The following is a 15,132-nucleotide window of genomic DNA, read 5'->3' on the forward strand; positions in this document are numbered from 1 at the left end:
TCTCCCCGTGTCTGCGTGGGTTTCCTCCGGGTACTCCGGTTTCCTCCCACAGTCCAAAGACATGCAGGTTAGGCCGATTGGAGAGTCTAAATTGCCCGTAGGCATGAGTGTGTGAGTGAATGGTGCGTGTGCCCTGCGATGGACTGGCGACCTGTCCAGGGTGTATTCCTGCCTTTCGCCCAATGTATGCTGGGATAGGCTCCAGCCCCCCTGCGACCCTGATCAGGATAAGCGGGTTCAGATAATGGATGGATGGATATAAAGGCTGGATGGTTGACCTGAAAAAAACAAAGATCTAAGGGGGGGGGGACTTCACTGCTGGAGCCACCCTCTGCATGCTAGTACTCTTGATTTATGCATTACTAACATAAGAGCGGTGACACAACATATTCCTGTGGCCTACACCTTCACTCAGCAGGTGTAATCACACAATCACTCACTAATGATAAAACAAATTTTCTGCACGCAGCATCATTTTTTTGTTCTGCAGGCTAAAACGCGTTCAGAGAAGGGCCAGACTGGTCGAAGCTGACAGTAACTGTGACTGTAACGCAAATAACCACACATACATGCGACATTAGCTCAGCAGGTAAGAACGGTTGTCTGGCAGTCAGTGGGTTGCCGGTTGCTGGTTCAATCCCCCACCCTGGGTGTGTTAAAGTGTCCCTGAACAAGACACCTAACCCCTAATTGCTTCTGATGAGGACTGGTACCTTGCATGGCAGCATGTCGCCGTTGGTGTGTGAGTGTGTGTGAATGGGTGAATGAGAGGCATTAATTGTAAAGCGCTTTGGATAAAAGCACTATATAGATGCAGTACATTTACAAACAGTCCATTTATAAACAGAAAAACTGTTAAAGGTTGATTTCTGTATGAGCCTTGATTTCATTTGTGAAGCTATGAAAATAATTGGTTCTTTGAAATACAGTACTCCGGTCAAGTACTGGAGAATTTTGCCTGTGCAAATTTAATATGTTGCAATAACACAGTATGATAATCTCTTTCAGTTGCTCCAGTGACCCTACTTCTTTGAGGGCTGAAAAACAGATTCCGTTCGGGAGGGAAAGCCTAACCCATTCAAATTCTGTCAAAACCAAGCAAGAAATAGTAACATAATTCTCTAAATGTACCTAATTATGTTTTTGCTGGATGAGACAGTGATTATATATATTTTGCCATGAAACTTTAACCAGTGGGAGTGAAGTTGTTTTGTACCTCTATTTACAGTCTGCGAACAGGTACAGTAATGAGGTCCTGACCTCTAAGCAAAAGGCATACCACAATATTTTACGGATGAGTGTTAATGCAGCCGGAGTAAATCATGTTTACACTAAAGCACTTGCATCTGTTTCATTATAAATGTACAAAGTAATCTAAAAACTCACTGCATTCTTAATTTTCTATATTTTTCAGATGTAGGGAGTATTTATATCATTAAGTATAAGTAATGCTAGTGTTACGTAGGTTTATATACAGTATGATATGTCATGTACCTCTCTGGGTAATGCTATGGCCGATCATGCACACCACAGTCAAGACTCGCTTAATTCCAGACCATGGGAAACACCGTATTCCATCTTTTTAACATGTTTTTATTCACCATTTCTCCAATATTTGAGTTGGCAGCTCAAACAACTTCAAACAACTCAAAGCAGGCCTTCAAGGTTGTTATTCTAAACTGTCCTCATTTCATTGCTACATTGTAATGACCGAGCCCAATGCTGCATACTGTGTATCATTGCTCAAAGCCTTCAGAAAAACTAATTTCAATTCATTCATTATCCTAACCCGCTTATCCTGAACAGGGTCGCAGGGGGGCTGGAGCCCATCCCAGCCTACATTGGGTGAAAGGCAGGAATACACCCTGGACAGGTCGCAGGTCCATTGCAGGGCACACACACCATTCACTCACACACTCATACCTATGGGCAATTTAGACTCTCCAATCAGCCTAACCTGCATGTCTTTGGACTGTGGGAGGAAACCAGAGTACCCGGAGGAAACCCACGCAGACACGGGGAGAACATGCAAACTCCGCACAGAGAGGCCCCGGCCGACGGGGATTAGAACCCTGGACCTCCTTGCTGTGAGGCGGCAGTGCTACCCACTGCACCATCCGTGCCCCCCTAACTACAATTCAATTCAATTCAATTCAATTAATGAAATCTTCATGAGGATTAAAGAGACATCCATACTGAAATTTTTTTGTTTGTTTTTATTGATTAGCATTCTTTTATGGACATTTTGACCCATTTCTTGCCACATGACATTAATCCACAGCAATGTCAGAATGACATACTGTAAATGTAAAGCCCTTTCAAATAAAGGGATATCAAACTGACACAACATACAAGATGTCATTCTTTTACATGACACCATAATACAAGGTGACTTATTACATCGTGACAAAAGGCAGGCAATGATGGCAATCTTTAGGTTTCTGGATACAATTACAATAAACTAAACCGGCCGCTCTGGAACATTTACAACCACAAATGTCTGGATTATTCTCTTTGGAATTTCCTGTCCCTTGTTTTGTATGTTTGTGTCAAAGACAAATTCAACACAGAGCTTTGTACCAGCCATTTATTTCTTTCCGCACAGAATTCCAATGCAGAGATTTTCTTCTCTCTAACCTCCAATGGATTCATTCCTTTTTTTTCATCTGCTATCAGAAAAGACATCAATCTCCATGACTGACGTTTAATTCCAGGTGCCAGTGAACAAGGCGAATGGGAGTAGTACCGCAGAGGAACCTTAAATATTGCTACTAGAATCACAGTGACCCACCACAAATCGTCCATATGGCTGTCTAGTAGGGGTCAGGTTAAAATGTATAAGCAAGAAAGAACAGACACAAAAAACCAACAGTATTTGAAATTCTCTTCATCCTTTACTGTACTGACACATACTGAAAGAGACAAAGCTCAGGCAAAAGAAAGTTCCAGTCCTTCTGACTGGAGAAAGACTAATGATACTTGCCAGGAAAGACAGTGGGCTGGCGGATTATTGTCTTGTTTCAACACAAAGGAGAGTAGGGTATCGTATTATACTGAGACAAAGCAGCATTAGAAGTCATGTTTTTAAGCCAGGGATTTAGAGTGTTTTGCACAAGAGGGGTAATCCTTGGATGGCAGGAAGCTCACTGAAGAGTTCCCCAGGATATCTGGGACATCAGTTGTTATGGTCTGGACCAGATACCAGATACAGTATACAGTAACTACCTGAGTGCAGGCGTGTTCCGTACCGTGTTATTAAAGATTATAGAAGATTAGTATATAGTGGCATCATATGTGACAGTGACTAAACTGACAGATATGCATTATTTTCATACAGTACAAAAAAGAATGTTTATTCTTAGACACTAAAATCAATTAATAGGCTACGATAAGATCACTTTGTGGATGTATATTTTTTTAATTAGTAAAATAATTTAGAGATACATCTAGTTAAAGAAAAAGCCTTTCCTGTACGTCAACACCCAATCAGTTATCTAATAAATTCAGGAGGAAGGTTCTGAGCACCACACCCACACTACACTGTGTCATAATGTGTACATGTCTGGAGAGACTAGAATGGAAGTAGGGCTACTTTTATATAAAGGGGCGAGCAATTTGAGAAAAGGGAAACAGGTAAGCAGCTGGATCTATAGCTTATTTGCACCCTGATCCACACATACCCCCCCCCCCGCCACTCTCTCCCTCTCTCTCCCTCTCTCCCGCTCTACCTCTCTCACTCATTCACACACACACACGCACTCATAGAACAGCATTACCCATGAGTGGAAAATGGTGGCCTGCGCAACAGAGATTAAAGTCATGGAACAGAGACCGCAGTGCCATTCCACACCCCCAAGAGCCAAGCCACTGTAATGCCAGTGAGAGATGTCTCTCTCTCTCCCCCCTCTGATCTCTGCATGAATTCCCTCATCTGTATTTTTATTCAGCCAATTAGGAGCAAGGGGCCGGCTCCCATCACTACCATGCTCATTGGGTCTGAACACAATGGTTCTGAACAAGGCCGGTGAAACAGGAAGATTGATTAAAGCCATGAGGAGATATTATATGTGCATGTAATTTTTTGTATGAATTAAAAATAAATAAATAAATAAATAAAAATAAAGTTGTTTAAAAAAAAAGGGGGGGGTGGATTACTCTCAGTTGCTGTCTAGCTATATTGTCTGTGGCAGACAGACATTACCACTGAATATTCACAAATGAGATACATATCTTAACAATGCCATTTTACCCTGCTTCCTCTGTCACCCCATCCATCTTGATGTATATGAAGACAGGGTGATTTATGTTCTATTTTTTATTTTTATTTGATGGGGGTGATTAGGCAGTCGTTATTTAACAGCAGTTTAATTCATTTTAAAATAGCTTTTGCAATGCTTTTTTGTGTACATTGATGCACAATTTTTTGTTTGACAGATACATTTTTTCTATTTAATCACCCAGACACCCTTTAATCACTCATCTCAAGGAGCTAGATAATTTAGCTGTTTTGTAATTTACATAATACAGTCCTGGTTGGAAAAAACCTGCCCATGGCCTGAGCATGACGGGTTAGCTGTCAAACAGGGCATAACAATAAAAAATCCATCTAAAAAGATCAAAAGAGAACAAAAAAAGGGAAATCAAAGTAAAAAAATAATGAATAAATACATGTTGTTTTTCCTCCCTTGCTTTTATCGTTTTAACCAAATCACACACCGTCCCCGACTCTTAATTTAAAGTTAATGCTAGGCTGAAAGAGCAAATGAGAGCCCCTGCCGGGGTGCTCAGTCCCTCAGATGATCCTCGTCGTGCTGTGGCAGTTAAAAATGCATTCATTTTCAGGAGCATGTGTAACAACCTCTTCCTCCTCTTGGTGGCATCTGGTGCTGTCTGTTCCACCGTGCACCACCTGTACTGAAGGTTGTGATCTTACTTCTTTGTCTCCAATTTATTTAGGATTTGTTTTCTTCTCATTTAAGGCAAGTTTTATTGTGCTAACTGTTTAACTGAAGCCACCTAATAGAGGAAGCTGATAATTTAATTGACCCAAGTGAGGACCATCTACAATATAGATGAAAGGGAATTTTCTAGCATTATTTGAAAGAGTTTAATTTTGACCACCTGGTTGCTTTATGAATAAGGGAAATGATCGTTCTGATGAAGGCTTGATATGACCGAAACCTCAACACTACTGTGAGATCAAAATGTAGATTTTTGTGCATTACAACAAGTGTGCAAGTCTTTTGGTTTCAGAGTTTCAAGGCCAGTCCTTTTCACTACGCACCATGTGCTGTTTCTGGTGTGTGTGCGTCTCTTCGGACATTTGACTTGCTTCATGAATCTCTACTGATCATTTCCTCACCTTTCATGCCATTTCAGGGGGGTGTCAAATCACGGAACTGGGAAGAAGGGGAAACAGTTTTTAAAAACGCTTTTTTGTTGGTTTCCCTGTAGTCAGTCACTTCAGCCTGCGCGAAAACAAGACACATTTCAGCCGTTTCCTATACAGCCTTCCTCTTCTGAAGTGGCATGTGATCAGCTATATGATTCCTTTTCATTCGCCCTCCTTGGCTGGATTTTCAGGTTCAACAACTGTTGACCAATGCACATCCCTCTCACATCCCTTCTTGGTACCCTGCAGCGTCTGAACACATACGTCCTTTAACAGTGATGTCATTTCTTTTAGAACTACTTAACTTTCTGCAACTGCGATGACTTTTTAATAAGGTCACTGGAAAGATTTTTTTCCCTATATTATATCGGTTATAAATGACAGAATATCCCTGCCATCATTATCTAAGCGACGCATTGACAGCTGTTGCGCAGAGTGGCAGGCCAGGCGTATTAATGCGCTGGAATACCAATCAGCTTGCTCAAAGAGACAAGCTTACCACTGGCCACATAAGAGCGTGGCGGCATAATCAATTTTAATTAACATTACTCATCATGCGGAGTGATAAGTTATCAGTCACCGTAACTGCAGGTACTGACAATTAGTCTGGGCTGTTAACATCTCGGCCTGCGGGGTGATAAAAAGGATATCGGCCAACGCTGCTGCTCACAGGGACAGCTGATTCCCTCACGGGTCCAAAAGCAAAATCAATTCCCAGATAGCAGAGCGCAATCACCCCCTCCCCCGCTCACCCTTTCCCCTGCCCCTTCTTCGAACGCCTTTTCAGTCCCGAGAAATGTGGACCGACGCACATCATCACCACATATTCATTTATGCGTTGTTTTTTCAAGAGCAGCATCGTGTCGTAAATAATGTATGAGATGATCAGATATAGTGTATTGGAAATGGCTGTCACACATTCTTAGGGGGATTGGATTTGAGTTCAGCTGCAATCTCTTAAATGACTTAAAGGCATCTAATGACATTGATATTGGATAATGGTGAAGTCAGGATGTAGGGAACATCTGATAATATTGGGAAAAACTAATATACTGTATATATTTATCTATACATATCATATATAGTATATAGTTTACTGTATATACATACATACATACAATGTGATGTGTGTGTGTACTATATAAATTGATTTACTGTACATAGAATCCATTTTATACAGTTGATTATGTTTAATGAAGCAATGCAAGTTAAGAACCTTGCTCAATGGTACACAGCACACTGCAGCTGGGAATCAAACCCACAATCTATGAGTTACCTGTCCAGTTCATTAACTATTACTGTATATTACAAACCAAATGTGTTTATCTGTGTGTGAGTGTGTGCATCTATATGTATGTGTGTGTGGGTGTGCGTGTGTGATACATAGTTCTGCAGAATGTCCATAAGAATTTGTGATGCTACTCTCCTGTTTAGAATGCACATAGCACAAACTGCATTGCTCACAAACTGTACTCAAGCTTCTCACATCCGCTCACTGCAAATACTCACAGACATAAGCTAGGCCATAGTCGTAATCCAAAGCTATTCTTTCCAGCACTTACAACCACAAAAGGACCATGTGATATCCACAGCATAGTGCCCTGGGTGATTACTGTATGCATGTGGGGAACTCAGCCATCTGGTTTACCTCTGAGTCGAGCACTGTGCAAAAATGTATCTTTATTTGGTGCTTTTTGAAAATGCATCAGGTGGATATCTCAAAATTATATTTGGTTCTGGAAAGAAATTGTAAGCTCTCTATGATTTTGCGGTTGGAGGAAAAAAAAGCAAATCTTTAAGCAATCTGAGTCGTAGATCTAAAGTTTAAAAACACTGTATAAGCTGACAATGCCCTTGTTTGTGGAATCAGTCAGGGAGGAGATCGATTTTTCCTTTCAATAGAAATGTAACAATTACCCTAAGGTGCTATAATCTTGATGGATCTGCCTCCTTTTATAGAGATGTGACACTTGACTGCTGCAGGATTAGACGGCACAAAAGCCAGTCTGCAGGGACGAGCTATGCCAGAGCTCTGTACCTCAGAGTAGCCTGGTGTGAATGAAAAGGGATTTAGACTTTAGCATACCTCAGGAGAAACTAACAAAGGTAAAGAACTCTGCATAACGGACACAAAGGTCCCCTCAACACATGCATGAACCAAAGGACATTTCACACAGCAAACTACTGCAAGAAACTCACTGGCAGCCCTGTAAGATTCTTTTCTACGATGATGACATGATCAGTAGCAGTCTTATACAACTATAATCTTCAGTGTTAGGCGGTTGTGGAAAATGTTGAACCATGGAACTATGAAATTAAACCAATACTGGATTCCAGATACTTAGGAATACCTTTCATACTGGTCATCCAATGTGACTCCAGTATAAATACAGCATAACATTTTGAAGCGTATTTGAGTAACCCACACAAATGAATCCCAAACATCCAACATACTGTGTGAAAGCTCCACCTAATAACCCCTGCTGACTGCCTTGCTCCCAACAGCGATGTGTACCTTAGCGCATTAACCCTGTAAGTCCAGTTTAAACATGCAGAGTCACTGGGGACGCCGGGCGGATCGATACTGCTGGAGTGCTCTCGAAGGCTGGGAAACATGGTGATGGATGTGTTTTGTCCACTCAAACATTTGCACATGGCTCATTAGAATCGGTTTTGTGCAGATCAGCGGGCCACACCGTAGCAGCACCGCCCACCGTGTTAAAACAGGATGAAATGAAGGCGAATGTTCTTTTAAAGCAGCGTGTAGCCTGCGCTGCCGTAACCACCGCGAAAGCAGGAGGATAAGAGCAGGGGCTAAATATAAATCCTTGATTACACTGGAACACCAGCAGAAGGAAACCCTCCCGCATGTATTCCCAGTCTGCCGGAATGGTTTCCCTGCGTTTACCCTGCGCTTTCCTCCTGGTCATGTGATCCCGTGATTCTGACAGATGGAAATTTAACCTCTCGTGGCACTCTTTGCTGGCGGGGTCTGCGTGCTTGTTGGTAATCCGGCTGGACCTACCCTCCCTCTGCACTGTGTTAATCATGTAGTTGCATCGTACTTGGGCTAGAGTGCAGGAGCAATGCGTCTGAGACTCAAAGTCTTTGGTTTCTGTGTTCTCTTATGCGAGCTCCCCTTCAGCATATTTCAGTGCAGAAGTGGAAATCTCCCGTGTCTATCATGAGAAGCATGTCTCCACAAACAAGCATTTCCAAACAAATGTGGTCCTTGATTGCCCGCATACTTTCAATCAAACACAAATCATACAGATACTTCAAGGCAATCACACCCACTGAGACAATCACCATTTAAAGCACTTGCACACTAAAATGCATACTGCACACGTAGTGAATAAACAGGCAAGCAAAAGCAGAAAAATACAAACCACTACGCTTTGAACAGTATTTTTCAGAGACGTCATACTACAGTAAATACCATATCTATTAGTACAAACAAAATATGGGTACAGTTCTGACATAATATAAGTTAGGTGTTATTAATATTAATAATGGAATTGTGACTTCCATTCTCAAAGGCAGAATTTAAAATACAAAAACCTAGAGAAGAGTTTTAGCTGATTCGATGCTGGTGTTTATGCTTATGCTTGGTGAAAAACACCAACACACATGAATACAAAAGATTATTCTTGAAGAAAAGGAAGATGCTTTGCATAAAATAAAATAAAACTGATTCTCCACTCTATTTTTTGGCTAGTTTCCATACCCAATCACAGCTCTTCTTTCAAAAACAAATCTCAGGTTTTTGTGGGGTTTTTTCTCTCCCTTGTTCTCTCCAATTTGGGCTGCCCAGCTACAATTAATCTGGGAGGGTTTACTCTAGCAAACATCTGAACCCATGCAGTCTGCAGCCTGCTTCTTTTCCCCTCTAAAGATATCACCAATACTGTGCAGAAGGACTGCACATCTCCAGCTCCGCCATGCAGGTAATAGGCACCTAACCAATTGACCAATGAGCCTCTACATAAGGCAGAGGTTAATTAATTTTCCACCTGATAACCTCCCTCCCTGGGTGATACTGTAGTTAACACCCAGCCATAGGCCTGCATAGGCATAATTCAAATACAATCAGGGCAGTAGGATACACCACTAAACTATACACAAGTACACTACTGTATAATATCCCCATTTCATTGTGCGCAGAAAGCAGGTTGTTAACAGCCTTTGGACTAACAGCCTTTAATTTGACAATTTAACTATTTCAGATCTTTTCGCTATATGTCAACTGTGTGTCTTTCATCATGTTTCTTAGTTCACTTAAAATGGAAGTAACACAGGGTTTCCTTTGTTAAAGAAAACCTGTTTCATTTGTTTCAAAAATATACCCTTTTTTCCTGAAATCAGAAAGGCTCATCCAGTCTAAGCCAATACACTGCTGTATGTCGGAAGGGTTCAGGCATGTTTATCTCCTCCAGCTCTCACCTGTTGTGTGCTAGCCCGTCTCAGGTGGCAGCCAAAGAGGCTGTTGACTGTTTGATGAGATGTGAGAGGACTCTTGAGCCTGTCAGATCAGAGCGAGGCAGGCCCGGCTCCAGTGACCCGCAACACTGCCGCAGGCCCGGTCATTTGGTTCTGGAGCCTTCAGTACTGCACTGATCCCCCAGACGCGGTGCAGAGGAGAAGTGCTCTGAACTCTGGGAAGCCTGGACACCAACACACTCTGCACATACATAGTTGCAGTGTGGCCCACAGTCAGTCTCCAGCACTACTGGTTGCAATGGAGCAGAAACTGAAAGGGACAGCCTCTCAGTCTCTGTGGCATTCAGTAATGAGCTGCTCTTACACTCCGAGCCACATGTCCAAACAGACCGGGAACTTTAGCAAGCACAGTGGAACATCCGGTGGGTTTCTCCTGTACGTCCAAATCAACATTATATAGCCCATGTCCGCTGCAATGTTATATTCATAGACGCCGTATGTAATAGACTTGGTGAGACTAAGAATTTCCGTAATTTCTGATACATAAATAAAAATTGGCCGAGTATTTATAGCGAACCGGCCTTTGAGTCAACCCAAGATCGGAATTCCAAAACAGCAATCACTTCCTCTCAATTCAAGTGCAAAATGACACACTGAGACATTTGTGTTTTTGTATTAGGTCATCTCCCATAATGTTACAGGTGAAATTTAACTAAGACTACTGTAGCTATTTTCTGTCAAAAAACTAGTTAGCTAGTGTGTAAGATATAACAATGAGGAGTCCTAGCAACACAGAAGCAAATGAAAATGCCCTAAACATACAAAAGTGGATATCAGAAGAAAAAATGGGCCAGCAGAAAGGTAGCCAAGTTGCTAAATTTGGACAGCTGTGCGAATCCAAGTGTGACAAAATGTCTGTGTGACCACTAACTACAACATTACTTTAAGTAGGGATATCAATAATGTGGCAGTGATTTTGAAGTACTGTAACTCCGCTTCCTCATTATTCCGCAATAGCTGACCGCCTTCTCCTGGATTATCCCTCACTTATCTAACATTAGTTGGAATATCCCCTCAATTATAAAATGTAACCTAGCACAAGTATGTTCCACTTACCCAGCTAGTTGGTCACACAAACATGTTCACTGACCAACCGATTGGACAAACTGAGAGCGCTACCTGAAGAGTGTGAACATCCACTTTGCAGCATTGTTTTGCTCGTTTACTCTTGGTGTACAATTTCTCACCAGAGAAAACATTCTGTTTACTTACATTGCAAGCTTATTAAATTACACAGCAGGGAATTTACTAAGAGAGAGGCAATAGAAGCCACAAATTACAGTGCATCTTGTGAAAAACTGTGACCTCTTGTTCTCAGGTCAGCAGGACATTTAATAAAAGCCATTAGATAAATAAAGACTGCTGTAAACTTCCACTTCAATACTGTTAGCCGCCAAGTATTTTGGCCAGCCAGATCCTGAATTGTTTCATGATGCGGGAGTGAATGTTACAGTTACAGAATGTTAATTTCCTGTATGCTAAAAGAAATGTTGGCATAAATCTTTTGTTTGATGCAGTTTATTTCTGGTATTCAGATATCTTAAATAAGATACGCATAACTAAAATAGTGTAGGTTCCATAAATTATGATGAATCTCATTTGGCCCCACCAGGTTATGATTTGCATTAATCTAAACCCATATTTTGTGGTCTCAGTCAGAACACCCACAATTAAATATGCATGAAGGCTATATAAAAAAATTCTCTCTTGCATAATGCATGTACATACTATTGTGTATTTGTAGATATTCTCCTATGCTATAATACATTCTGCACAGGATTTGCAAGAATAACCCCCCCAACAAATGATTAGTAAATCTGGGGCAGGGCACGGTAATATTGGTGAGGTCTAACAAAAGGAAATGGAGAGGTCTACCTAATTCAGGACCTATGTCTGGCAAGGAAAGACAGACCATGTAACTGATCCTATTCTTTATCATAGAGATGGGGAGATATGATGGTACACAGTAATATATCTGTGGTAATATTTATTTCCTGCATAGATGCTGTGAGTGTTTTATACATACTGTATGAGTATATTTCTCGGTGGTTTGAGACTCTTTTTCATTCCAAATAAAATGGCACAAATAAATTATACAGTAAAAAATTGTTCAGGAAAAAAAATATACAGGGCTACAACAACATTCTATAGCATACATTATAGTATGGAAGGAAGAAACGGTTCTTCAATATCATCAAATGATTGTAATCATGTTTTCCCAGGCACCAATAGAGGGACGGACTTCTTGTCATATCTGCATTTCATTTTATATTTCTACAGTTTTTCTGGGAAAAGTCTGTCTGTACCACTACCGTTTAAATAAAAACAGAGTTCACTCATCCCTTCACCTTCCTATCTGTCATATCACAGCAACATACAGTGCTTCATGAAACCCCACTATTTGGCTGCTATCACAGAGAAGTGTGTTATTCCTCCGAGCATTTATGAGCATGTTAACTGCATGTTTGCGGCGCGTAGCCCTGACAGTGCTTCATGGGAGGGGGGTTATATTCCAGCCATCCACAGCCAGCCATCCATCTTTCCTGCTGTCAGCCAGCCGCCCGGCCACGTGCTCTCCCCCTGCACTCAGCACCATTGGTATTCCTCTCACAGGCCCGAGGAGCACTGAAGCAGTGACGGGGCTGTATTTACTGCCCTCTACAGGCCCGAGGAACCTGCACATTCACACAGAGGAGCACATTCTAACACACACACTCAAACCTGTCTACACACGAGTGTGTGAACAGCCAAACGCCTATACATCCACACGCAGGCGCGCATACACCCACTCTAACCTGTCTAGAACATGTGTGTGCATTGCCAAACACCTACACATCTACACGCAGGCACACACGCCGCACACATACACACACACACACACACACACACACACTCAAACCAGTCTACACAAATGTGTGTGCACAGCCAACCATATACATATGTACACACACCTGCACACATAGACATGTGCATAAATGCATACATTCAGGCACACACCTACACATCTACTGTACAAACATGCACGCACACACACAGACACAGTCAGATATGTAACAACACACACGTACACCCATAAATATTCAGAATTATTCTCAGGGTCTATTCTAGGCTTTTCTATCTACGCCTCCTCCCACATTCAATGCATGGTGGCTCTACACACTGTTAAGGCCAGTATATAGTCCAGCTACAGGTTGTATATTGACTGAAATTTCCGAACTATAGTTCTATTTTCGCCTGACGTAGACTGTGACAGCAACATCCGTTGCATGTCGCTGGACTATAAACCGGCCTTGATATTTTATTCTCGTGTGAGTTTATCATGGCATTTGCACAAATTGTAATGATGCAATGTAATTGCAATTTAATAGTACAGATGTGGACGTCTTATTCTGGATCCTGAGAAAAGCTGCAGTCCCACCCGGAGCTGGCATACAACCAGCACACTAATCATTCTGACAGGGTCTCCTGGAGAGCTTTGATCTCTGTCCCCCAATCTCTCTCAATGGGCGTACCACAAGGGTCACTGCCTGGCCCTGTGCAGTCCTTCCATAAACAGTTCCCCTGGGTCCCCCGCTGCTTCTCATGAGTTTTCATGTCATCGGAGCTGATTTTTCTATTTCCCCTGCCTGATATACTGTACAGGATCCTTAAACAATATCCAGCATGAGGGCCATTCATCACCAAAATGATTAATCTCTAGCTAAATATCGTATCTTACTGGTCCTTTTTGATCATTACAGTAAGACAAGCTTTCTTTGTGCATTGAGCCATAGCTTCTGATTTGACAATATTTTCACCACTTGCTTCAATTCATCCCCAGCCATGTCATAACAGAATGAATTCAGCCTTCTGTTTTGACATGTCTGCAAGTAGTATTTGTCTTCATGACTTTATTGGTCTTTCTGCCACTATCTATCTTTACAGCCTGATCCTTCCACATATTTTGGAATACCTTTGTTCGAATAGTCTTTTTTTATCCATGTATGTTCCTGTAATTACTCTCCCTCTGATGTCCATTGATCAAACATGGCAAAAGCACTCATAGATTTACATGTTCCTCCTCCATCCATTTCCCCCTAAATTTTCATTTCATCTATGACCTGAGTGAGTGGTCTAACGAGCTGCCGACCCCTGTTAGAAAAGCCATTCAGTACCTTCTTTTCCCATTTGAAGCCTCACCTCTTCCTTCTACATCGCCATTGGGGGTTTCCCAGCACCCCAATAAGTGCAAAAGTACTCATTTGAGACATACTGTATCTCACATTTCTGAAAGATGATCTGTGAAGTCTTATTAGACACATACAGCAACACTTCTTTATTCATAAATGTGGAATATGTTTCTGTACTGACAATTTTCATGTTTTATTAATACTTCCTACTTACTTTTTATTATAATTTATTATTCAAGTTAATTCATTTCAATGTTAAATTAGGTTAAAGAATAAGTTGGTTTTAAAAATGTAAACAACTCTATATAAATAATGCAGGTTTATAGTTTTCCCAGACTGCAATACATGGATTGTGCATTGTTGTTGGCAGGAGAGGAAGAAAGATATGTATTATGTATTTCTTAGTATGGTTCCAGTAAGCTGAAACATTAGTTGCAGACGTGAAAATGTGTTTTCATTGGTCCTAATTCGCGAAATGTGTATGATTAGATTTGATTGTAAACTGTGCATAAAAACATTTCCACAATCATTTTGCCATTCACCTTTTTTCATTTTCTGTGTTTGGAAACATTAATAAAGCTACAGTATATGCAGACAAAATTTCCATTAAGGTTGCTTTATTATTCCAGCAAAGTCAATTTAAGTAGTTTGAGACGTCATATTAACAATAAAACGTTTATGAATTACTGTATATACATACATAGGAGCTATTGATATTAACTGCATTAACTGACCTATTTGAATAAGACAAAATCTTTCTCTAGTTTATATTTATATTTCATTTTTAATTTAGATTTAAATTTCAGTTTAGTTTTAGTTCATTTTAAGAGCAGTTTTGCTAGACTTAGTTCATATTTAGTCTAGTTAGCGTGTTTAAATTCTTTTCAGTTTACAATGTTATTTTACAACTAGTTTTAATCTTAGCCTTAATTTGCGATAATTTAAATTTAAATTTACTATTGATGATAGTTACGATAGGATACATAAAGAAGCGCAAGCATGAAGTAAAACCTAATGGCATACCTGTTATATGCTTTTGGATAACATGGTTGAACATGCCTTGGGGCTTCT

The sequence above is a fragment of the Conger conger genome, chromosome 4 (genome assembly GCF_963514075.1).
Source record: "Conger conger chromosome 4, fConCon1.1, whole genome shotgun sequence".
Taxonomy (NCBI): Eukaryota; Metazoa; Chordata; class Actinopteri; order Anguilliformes; family Congridae; genus Conger; species Conger conger.